At 37.2% G+C, this 9,075-nt stretch overlaps 2 long non-coding RNA genes across 5 annotated transcripts in view; both read left to right on the top strand.

Moving 5' to 3' along the window:
• The first annotated feature begins 848 nt into the window (after window positions 1-848).
• LOC117574328 (uncharacterized) lies at window positions 849-1,352 on the top strand. Its single transcript, XR_004572779.2, has 2 exons — window positions 849-939; window positions 1,011-1,352. It is a non-coding gene; the product is annotated as an uncharacterized LOC117574328 (long non-coding RNA).
• Window positions 1,353-1,745: 393 nt separating this feature from the next.
• LOC117577681 (uncharacterized) overlaps window positions 1,746-9,075 on the top strand; it is a 43,425-nt gene continuing 36,095 nt past the window's right edge. The window contains exon 1 of one of the 4 annotated variants that reach the window (XR_004573296.2): window positions 1,746-2,217. This is a non-coding gene — a long non-coding RNA (uncharacterized LOC117577681). The remainder of the gene's footprint in view (window positions 2,218-9,075) is intronic. The other 3 variants (XR_007955695.1, XR_007955696.1, XR_007955697.1) reach the window with 3 other exon arrangements.

Genomic DNA, 9,075 nt, shown 5'->3' with positions numbered 1-9,075 from the left:
CGCCTCAAATTAAATCAGCGCAAAATCAACATAATTAAAAACATTTTCGTTTTTCTGTTTTTTTTTTTTTGTTTCGCCCCGGCTTCCATTTCTTTGCATTCATTTTCATTTTGTTTTTTATGCGCGCACGCTGAACTCATAACGAAATTAACGTGCACAGCGTGTTTCAGCATGTCCGTGCATGTGTGTGCATGTCTGTGCACGTGTTTGTGCGTGTGTGTTTGTGTATTGGTATGCAAATGAAAATGGACGCGTGTAAATGGAAGTCGTTGTTGTTCCTGTTGTTCGTGTTGTTGTTTTTGCTGTTCGTTGTCTGTCGCGGAATATTGCAATTGAAAAGGAATGAAAACAACAATTATTTGTTAATATAATAAATACAACGATTGACTGCGGCTTTGACTATTTATTTAAGATGCCTGCGATACCCTGTAAATCACAATAACATCGATAACTGTTGCTCTTCATGCACTTATCGGTAAATCGATAAGCTGAAAAAGTGTAATTTTTATTCAAAATTTATTAAAACTGTTCATGTTGATCACTTTACCCCTTTACAGGGTATCATGAAGTCGTGCACGCTCAATTCATGCACTAATTCAATTGCTTTCATTTTTGTCGTCGCAAAACCGGAAGTACAAACAAATAATTGCAGAATAATTAAAATAATTTATTAGAAAATTGTGCAAAGAGATATTTGTGCAAATCAAAATGGGCGTGGCCCATTAATGGTGGGGGAATTTAATTTAATAACTACGCGAATGCATTCATTCTCGATTAGTTTGAACTTTAAACAACTTTAATTTATAGCGTTGCTTGCCGATACAATTATCGATAAGTCGAACTAAAATCGGAAATCAAAGCATGCCATGCTGAATAGAAAAACAACGAGACAGTTCAAAAAGGATCGAGAAAATTAGTGCAAGCTAAAACTTAAAGCAGGTAATATTATTCGGACTTGTCTTTCAAGACTTTATTCATATTGTTGTTGATTTTGGAATATGTGTATATAGCGAGCGATCGATATGAAGGGACCCAAGACTTGTGTGCGCATGGATGCCAATGGCAATGTGAAGTACGGTTTTCAGGATGGACGACGATTGCTCGCCATTCGAAGCTCTTTTGAATTTAAGAATAAAACGTGGCTGCTTATTTTATGGGAGGGATACGATTGTCTGGAATCGGTGCCACTAAAACTGATCCCCATGCATTACTATCCGGCGGTTAAGCAGTTTTTTTCGACAGCTGATTTTCGTTGCAAAGACTAAAAGGAGAATAAGCTGAAGAGCGGATAAGGCAACAGTTTGAATATTATGCTATTGAAACAGTACTGAAATTAAAAACGGAATAATTAAGTGCATTATTATGATTAACTTAATGTGTCTTCCTTTGATCTTTACGCACAATGATTAACTGTCTGCTTTCTGGTATCTAAGTGAACTGCTTGCAAGCAGCGCTTTATACTTGCCATGCATATGTAAGTGCACTTTGCGAAGCTTTCGCTGTCGCAGTTGGCAGCAAGGCAGTAAATATAAAAGCAAACAAAAGCTCAATTACATGCTCTTGCCTAGCGTGGAGAGGGAGAGGAAGAGGTGTAGCATAAAATATAAGAAACTTGATTTGTTTTGCAGTTAATTGTTGCCTCGCTGCACTCACACAGCAACAGTGAGAGAGAGAGTGAGTGAGAGAGGATGGTAGGAGTGAGATTAGGGCTGCACACTAGACGTCGCCCCTTAATTCGAAGCTAAGCTGCGCAAATAACTCAATTAGTCTTGTGCAGACGCCCGCCCGTGGCGCTTATCAACTGGCAGCACGTTACGCGAGTGTCGAGTGTTGTGTTGTGTGGGGGAGTGCTAAGGGGGTGGGAGTGAAGTGCATTTCGCTTGGCGTTAACTTCGTTTCATTTGCTGCTGCTTCTTCGGTAAAAGTTATTTGGAGCAAAGCGCGTTGATGAAGAAGTCCATAAAGGTGCGAAGCAAAGCCCGGCGGCTTGGACCTGCAGCTGCTCACACTTTTTGCCTGCCCTCTCTGCTCCAATCTCGTTCGTTCGCTCTCGCTCTGCTTGAGTGCATGGCAACGGCAAGAAGCAACAACAAAGAGCAAACTTGATGCTAGAGGGCGCCATAGCAAATGGCAAATAAATAAAAGCAGCCAGCAACAACAACAACAAGGACAGAGACCTGCTGCTGCTGCTGCTTCTGCTGCGCTGCTACTGCCAAGGTAAAGTAAATTTCAAAATGGCGTGAAAATGTAAACGAAAAACAAAGTTAATTGTTGCCCGCTCGCTGCCAGCAGCGACGTCGACGCTGACGCTGACTTAAGCACAACATTAGTAGTGTTTCAAGACAAATACACACACATATATACACAAATGTAGTGGGTGCCTCGCACACAAGTGCATAAATAATGCAATCTGTCTGAAGCGCAGCAAATTCTCGAATTCTCGAATTAGCTCTGGCAGCTGAGGTGAGCTGTAACTTTCCCCCTGCCCAACACCATGCTGGGAGTGACCAAGCAAGCAGTAATCATTGTACTCTGCTTGCTTATTCTTCGTATGCACTATTCATGTACGCTTACGTCCTACGTTATGAGAAATGATGTCTTACGTCTTAATGCAAGCAGTCGTAATTGAATGGACATCACAGTATTCCATCATAATATGCAAGCCTTGCGTTGACATGAGCGAGCGAGACAGCGCTTAGCTTTGCAGTGTTGCGCAGTTTGTTATTTTCACGCCAAATCTGACTGTTATGAAGTAGTTGCATTTTATTTTAGCTTTTTAATAATTAATGCACTAATCTTTTGTAGTTTATAATTAGCTTGTTAGATATGAGAGTTAATAGTGTTAACTTTATAGTGTTGCGCTGTTTGTAGGATTCACGCCAAAAATGGCTAATGTTATTCTTTATTTAGTTCGATATGATGAAATACAAATTTTTTTTTTATTTATTTTTATCTGTAAATTGGAATTCAATTGTTTTGTTACTAAACTTTTTTTTTGTCATAGAATGAAATTCTAATTATGTAATTAAATTTTATCTGCTATTCATACGAGTAATTCGGGCTTGAAATGCTTAAAAATTTATACTCACCTTTGCTCTTGTCAGTTAATTTCTATAATTTTCCTTTGAGGCTTATAAAATTTGTCGTTTCTTCGATTGACAAATAGAGCGCAACATGAATAGGCTTCAGCTGTAAGGCAACCTCAATTGGTCAAAAGTTGAGCTGGACATTTCCTTATTCTTCATCATTGTTCATCCACAATCAAAAAGCCTTAACCTCAATAATTTGTAAGGCAAGTAATTGGACCACTGGGAGATGGCTTTAATCATGCGCTCAAATGCCCAATAAGTAAGCAGTTAGATTCCGATCCATTTGGCTAATAGTTGACCTTGCTCCGCCTCCTCAAAGAAACGAATGGGAAAAAAACCGAAGAAAGGAAAAGAAAAGGAAACCAAGGCCAAACCATGCTGCAACTTTTGCTTATTTCTTTTCAAAAGGGAAATATTTAATTTTTCATTTTGCTCATGAGCCAGGCCATCAGTGTGGTCCATTACCAATTAGTCGACTGGGCATCGCAACCAAGGTCAGTGGCCTGCTGTGAAATTGGAATTGGACTCTTTTTGGAACATTAGGCGTGCGCTTCGGGCTTAATTAATCATTTGCTAAGTGAGTTCCAAAAAGCAGCGCAGATAATAATAGAAAACGCGGAGGGACAAAAAAAAAAAACTGTCGGACATAAATGTGATTTCTCTTTCTCTCTCTTTTCTCCGGGTCCGTCTCCGTCTCTGTCCTGTCTCTTTCGCTTGGCGCTTTTTTAGTGTCCAGTTTTGTTCCGTTTGGCACAATGCTCGTTTCCGGCTGCTGCCTGGCACACAAATTACTTAAAGATGGACAGCGTTGAGCGTAGAGCAGGATAAAGGAGCAGCTGTAGCTGGATCGGGAGCAGAAGCAGAAGCCGAAGCAGAAGCAGGAACAGGCAACGACGCGTTATATCCGCTTCCGTTCAACTTCAACTTTCGCCTTGCCACATTCAACACTTTGGCGCATTGAGTGATGAAGTTGCTGATGCGACCGATGCTCCTCTGGGGTTTCTTCTCCTCCATCTTTATTGAAGGTCTTGCCCTCGTTCGTGTCGCCGACTTCTGACATAAGGCATAATCATTTCTCTGCTCCTCTCTCTCTCTCTCTTTCTCTCTTTCTCTCTCTGCTATATCTACCATATATATTGAATGTTTTCTCTTCTGGTTTTTTTTTTCGCCCCCTTGCGGCGGCAAGTGATAAAATGTTTTATGTGCTCGAGTGTCTGATAACAATAAATAACGCCATCAGCGGAACCGAGCGGACAACCAGCAGCAGTCGACGAGCAGCACTCGAGTCCAGCAGTCGAAGCATTTGGGGCATTGAACATGGCCAGGGACATGTAAACAAATTGGCGTTGAAAGCCCCGTTGATGGGTCCTTGTCGAGGGTCCTTTTCGGCCATCGATGCTGCGTAACATCAAATGAAATTTGTGGCCAGTTGTTTGTTTAGGTTACACTCTCTCTCTCTCTCCCTCTTTCTCTTTCTAATAATTCTGCTCCTCTCTCTCTGTCTTTCTTTTTTGTTCGTCGGGTTCATTGTTTTGTCGCTTTGCCATTCTGCTTTGGCCTATTTGCATTTTAATGATGAATTGTAATCAACATCAATTTGAGGCCTTCGCTCTGAATTTAGATCCTTGGCCTATTAATCATCACGCCCAATGTTTGTCTCCCTCCCTCTCTTCCTCTCTCTCTCTCTCTCTCTCTCTCTCTCTCTCTGTCGCTCTTTTTGACCACATTTTATGTGTGAAATATTTGATTAGTTTGCGATTCCAGCATGTGGTCCACTTGGTCCTTCATCCTTTTTATGGGCCAACGCTTTAGTGCTTAACTCATTTTCTACACATTACAATTTATTAAAGCCCAACCGAGTTTCGGCTAATTAATTGCCCTCCTTTGTCATAGCCGGAACATCATTTGCTCTACTTGTCTCTGTCTCTTTTGCTGTTGCTGTTGCTGTCTCTGTGCCTGACACAGTTTGACGCATTCTATTGATTTTCATTCAACTTTTTTATGGCCATACTTTTGATTTAATGCTGTTTTAATTTGATTGCGTTTGTTATGAACATCTTTTTCTTGCCGTTTTAATCTTAAAGTATAATCTTAGAATATTTATATATTATGCTCAATTTATTAAATTAATAATATTAATTGTGCTCAAAGAAATCATATACAGTGTAGCTTTAATTTCTATTCATAGACTTTAATTTATATAGTTCTATATTGTTAATATAGTTAGAAAGCAAAGTTATATAGACAGCATGCTTACCCTGATTGTTAAAGACTTTAAAATCTTTTCGCTGGCATTTAGTGTGATCGACTGTGATATATCCGGTCTTAACAAAAGGAAAATAAGAGTGATAATATTCTTAAAAATAAATATGGTGGAAGCTATATATTTGGTATATTGATATACTACGACTAATACTATATTCCAAATCTACCACGAATTATATTTTATAATAACCGAACCGAACTGTATTTGGTATATTAATACACCACTAAAATTTTAAATATATCATAAAGTACAATATAATATACCGAAATGTATTTTTGGTATGTTGATATACCCCCAATATACTACCATAAAGTGCAATATAATACAACGAATTGTATGATTGGTATATTGATATAAAACAACACTCATAATATACCATAAAGTATATACCAAATGTATATTTGGTAAATCGATATGCCCCTACATTTGAAATACACCATAGAGTACAATATAATACCATATCGAAATGTATGTTTGGTATGTTGAGATACTAATGCACAACCAATATTACTATATAGTACAATAAAATAAACTGAAATGCTTTTATGGTACGCTCACATACTACTACACTCCCAATATACTAATAAAATATACCGAAATGTATAGTTGGTATGTTGATATACTACTACATTTCAAATATACCATGGAGTATATACCAAAATGTTTATTTGGTATATCAATATACAGAAATGTTTGATATACACAAAATATACAGTACAAAATATACCAGATTGTCCTTCTACCCTATGGCTAGCTCATATAAAAAGAAGCACTGTTGTTGCTTTATGTGTGTTTTCTCGTATTGGGTTCACACTTTAGCCATTATTCATGCTTGTTGTTTGCTTGATTCTCGATGTCATCGTCGATGTCTCCGGCACTTGCGATTCCCAGCAGTTACCTTAATTAGCACGCTGCTCACTTGGAATGGAAGACGCAGGCAACAGACAGCAGTCAGTCAGTCACTCAGCTAGTTACTCAGTCAGTCATTCACTCAGTCAGTCAGTCAGTCAGTCTTGGCATCCATCGACTTGTCAACAACAAGGCAAGAAAACGCCCCCTGGCTTCGCTTGTCAGCAGTTAGCAGCTAAGGTAAGCGGCTAAGTGGCAGGCGACTTGTCGCCGCCTCCTTTTGTCTTCCTCCTTCTCCTTCCCTCTGTCAGAGGATGCAGTCGAAGAGGAAGAAGAGAGCAAGAAGAAGAAGAAGTAGACACAAAGCGACGACATCGTCGACGTTGCATTTGACGCAATTGAAATCGAAGTCGCATCTTTCCTTGTTGCCATGTTGCAGCTTGCCAAATGGGAAAAAGGCAAAAAAAAAAAAAAACGGCGAAAAGGAGGCGTGGGGGCGGGCCGGGGGCTGCCAAGCAAATATGCTCACATCGCAGACACATTTGACGGAGACATCGCACGGATTTCTGGCATCAATGCGCAGCCAAAACAGCAGCAAGCACTGAGAACTGAAAAGAAGTTCGCTTTATTTAAAAGTCGCAACGCGTTCGCGGAGACAAAATTGACAAAATCACATGAAAGTGGCTAAGACGCTTGTCTTGCCAAGGCAGCAAGACAGAGAAGCGAGCACAGAGAGAGAGAGAGAGAGAGAGGGGGAAGCAAAGGATTTGAGGGTGTGTGCGTGTGTGTTGCCACTTAAAGTCAAACTGCAACTCGAAGTCGAAGTCGAGACATAACAAAGAGCTCTGCTCCCATTCGCGTGGAGCTAAAGACACAAGTGTCTGCTTAGCGAAAAGACTTTCTTCACTCATATTTACTATTCTTATTTATTTCCATGTACGTATCTTTATTGATGGCAACGTGAGATGCACATCGAGATTACACATTCAATATTCGATATACATATATTAAACACCTGTTTACTAAAGAACAATTAGCTTTTTGATCTATGACAAAATATAGTTTAGATAGTTTAATCACTTAAAGTTCTGTTTCTAAAATTGAGAATTATGTTTTGGCATTTTGTCAACTATGTAAGTAGGAAATTTCGATGCTCAGTCGTAACTGTGAAATCATAATCAATCTATTTCAAAATATAATTGAATGTGGCACAAAATTGAAAACTATATTCTACACCTAAATGAAGAAGTAAGAATGATACCAAATATACATTTCGAAATGTTTTATGAATTTTTGGCATATTAATTATCGATTCCCGTTTCAACAAAAGCAAAGCAATGTGGTATTATATATAATATTATATTTAAAAGATAACATTAATAGTATTTTTCTTTTGTTGAAAAAGGAATCGAGCTTATTCCACTGTTCAAATAATATACCGAAATGCATATTTGGTATATTGTTTTCCATGTTTTATAGTCTCAGATATATAGGATAGAAATTGAATTGTTTAAAGTTTTATCAGATTTTTCTTTCTCATCATGAATTTGAAATTTAATTTCTTTAAGTCACAATGTAGAAGTTCTTGCAAACATTCAAATTAAGAGAGTCTCTGAAAGCTACAACAAATTGTGAGTCTTCTTAAAGATATTTTATAGATATTGTATCAATGAGAAAGTAGTAGGAATTCTAATATAGATAAAAATTAAGAAAATTACTAAAAACAAATTCTAAAAAGTAAAGCAAACATTAAATGCTTCTTTTATACAAATCAATGAAATTAAATTAAGCAAATTTCAAATACAATGTCCTTATACGAATTATTTAAAATTTTCTATTGAACAGAAACCATCTCAACTCTTAGATACAAAAGTATTTTAACCAAATGAAAACAACTCCACAATAAAAGTGGAATAAAATATCGAAAATATTTGACAGACATTGAACAGAAATTGTGCTTTAGTCAACAGTTTGTGTTTGGGGCTATCTGAGGTCATCGTCGCTAAGCATATTTGGATCATTCAATTTAAAGGTTTATGCCATGCCAAAGGATTATCATATTATTTGCATAATTCGAGCAACTTTAAGGTCCTTGCCTTTTGAGTGCTTACCTCACGCCCTAAGCAAAGGTACAGCGGCAATCAAGCTAACGTCGTCATCCTTTCTATATCCGTCAATGAGTTGGAAGTTGGGTATGCGGATGAAGTGAACATTGTAAAATTTATTGTTTTGTTACCAGTCTAGTATATTTTGTATTATATAGTATATTTCCAATGTTGTAGTATATTAATATACCATATATACATTTCAGTATATTTCAGTAGAGCAGTATTATTGAATGTTGTAGTGGACCAATTTTAGTATATTTCAGTATATTTTTTCTGTACTCTCTTTGTTATCAATCTAGTATATTTTGTATTATATTGTATATTTCGAATGTTGTAGTTTATTGGTATACGCAATATATATTTTAGTATATTTTAGTATGCGAATGAAGTGAACATTGCACAATTTATATTATGGTTGGCAATCTGTATATTTTGTATACTATGGTATATTTTTAATGTTGTAGTATACGAAATATACACCTAGGTATATTTCAGTATTTCTGCGGTAAAGCGATGATTCTGACTTAATATATTCCAATCGGTCAAATATACTAATATACCAAATATACTTTTCACTATATTTCAATATTTTCTCGATATATGTTGGTATACAAAAACATGCATTTCCGTATATTTTAGTATTTTTTCGACATAGTCACGAAGCTGTTTTAGTATATTAGAATTGGTAAAACAATTTTAAAATATTCCGCGAGTATTTCACAGTCGAGCGCACCTGACAAAATCAGTTTTTTACTTGCTTTGC

Source organism: Drosophila albomicans, chromosome X (assembly GCF_009650485.2).
Source record: "Drosophila albomicans strain 15112-1751.03 chromosome X, ASM965048v2, whole genome shotgun sequence".
NCBI classification, from domain to species: Eukaryota; Metazoa; Arthropoda; class Insecta; order Diptera; family Drosophilidae; genus Drosophila; species Drosophila albomicans.
This window is presented reverse-complemented; position numbering and strand designations above follow the sequence as displayed.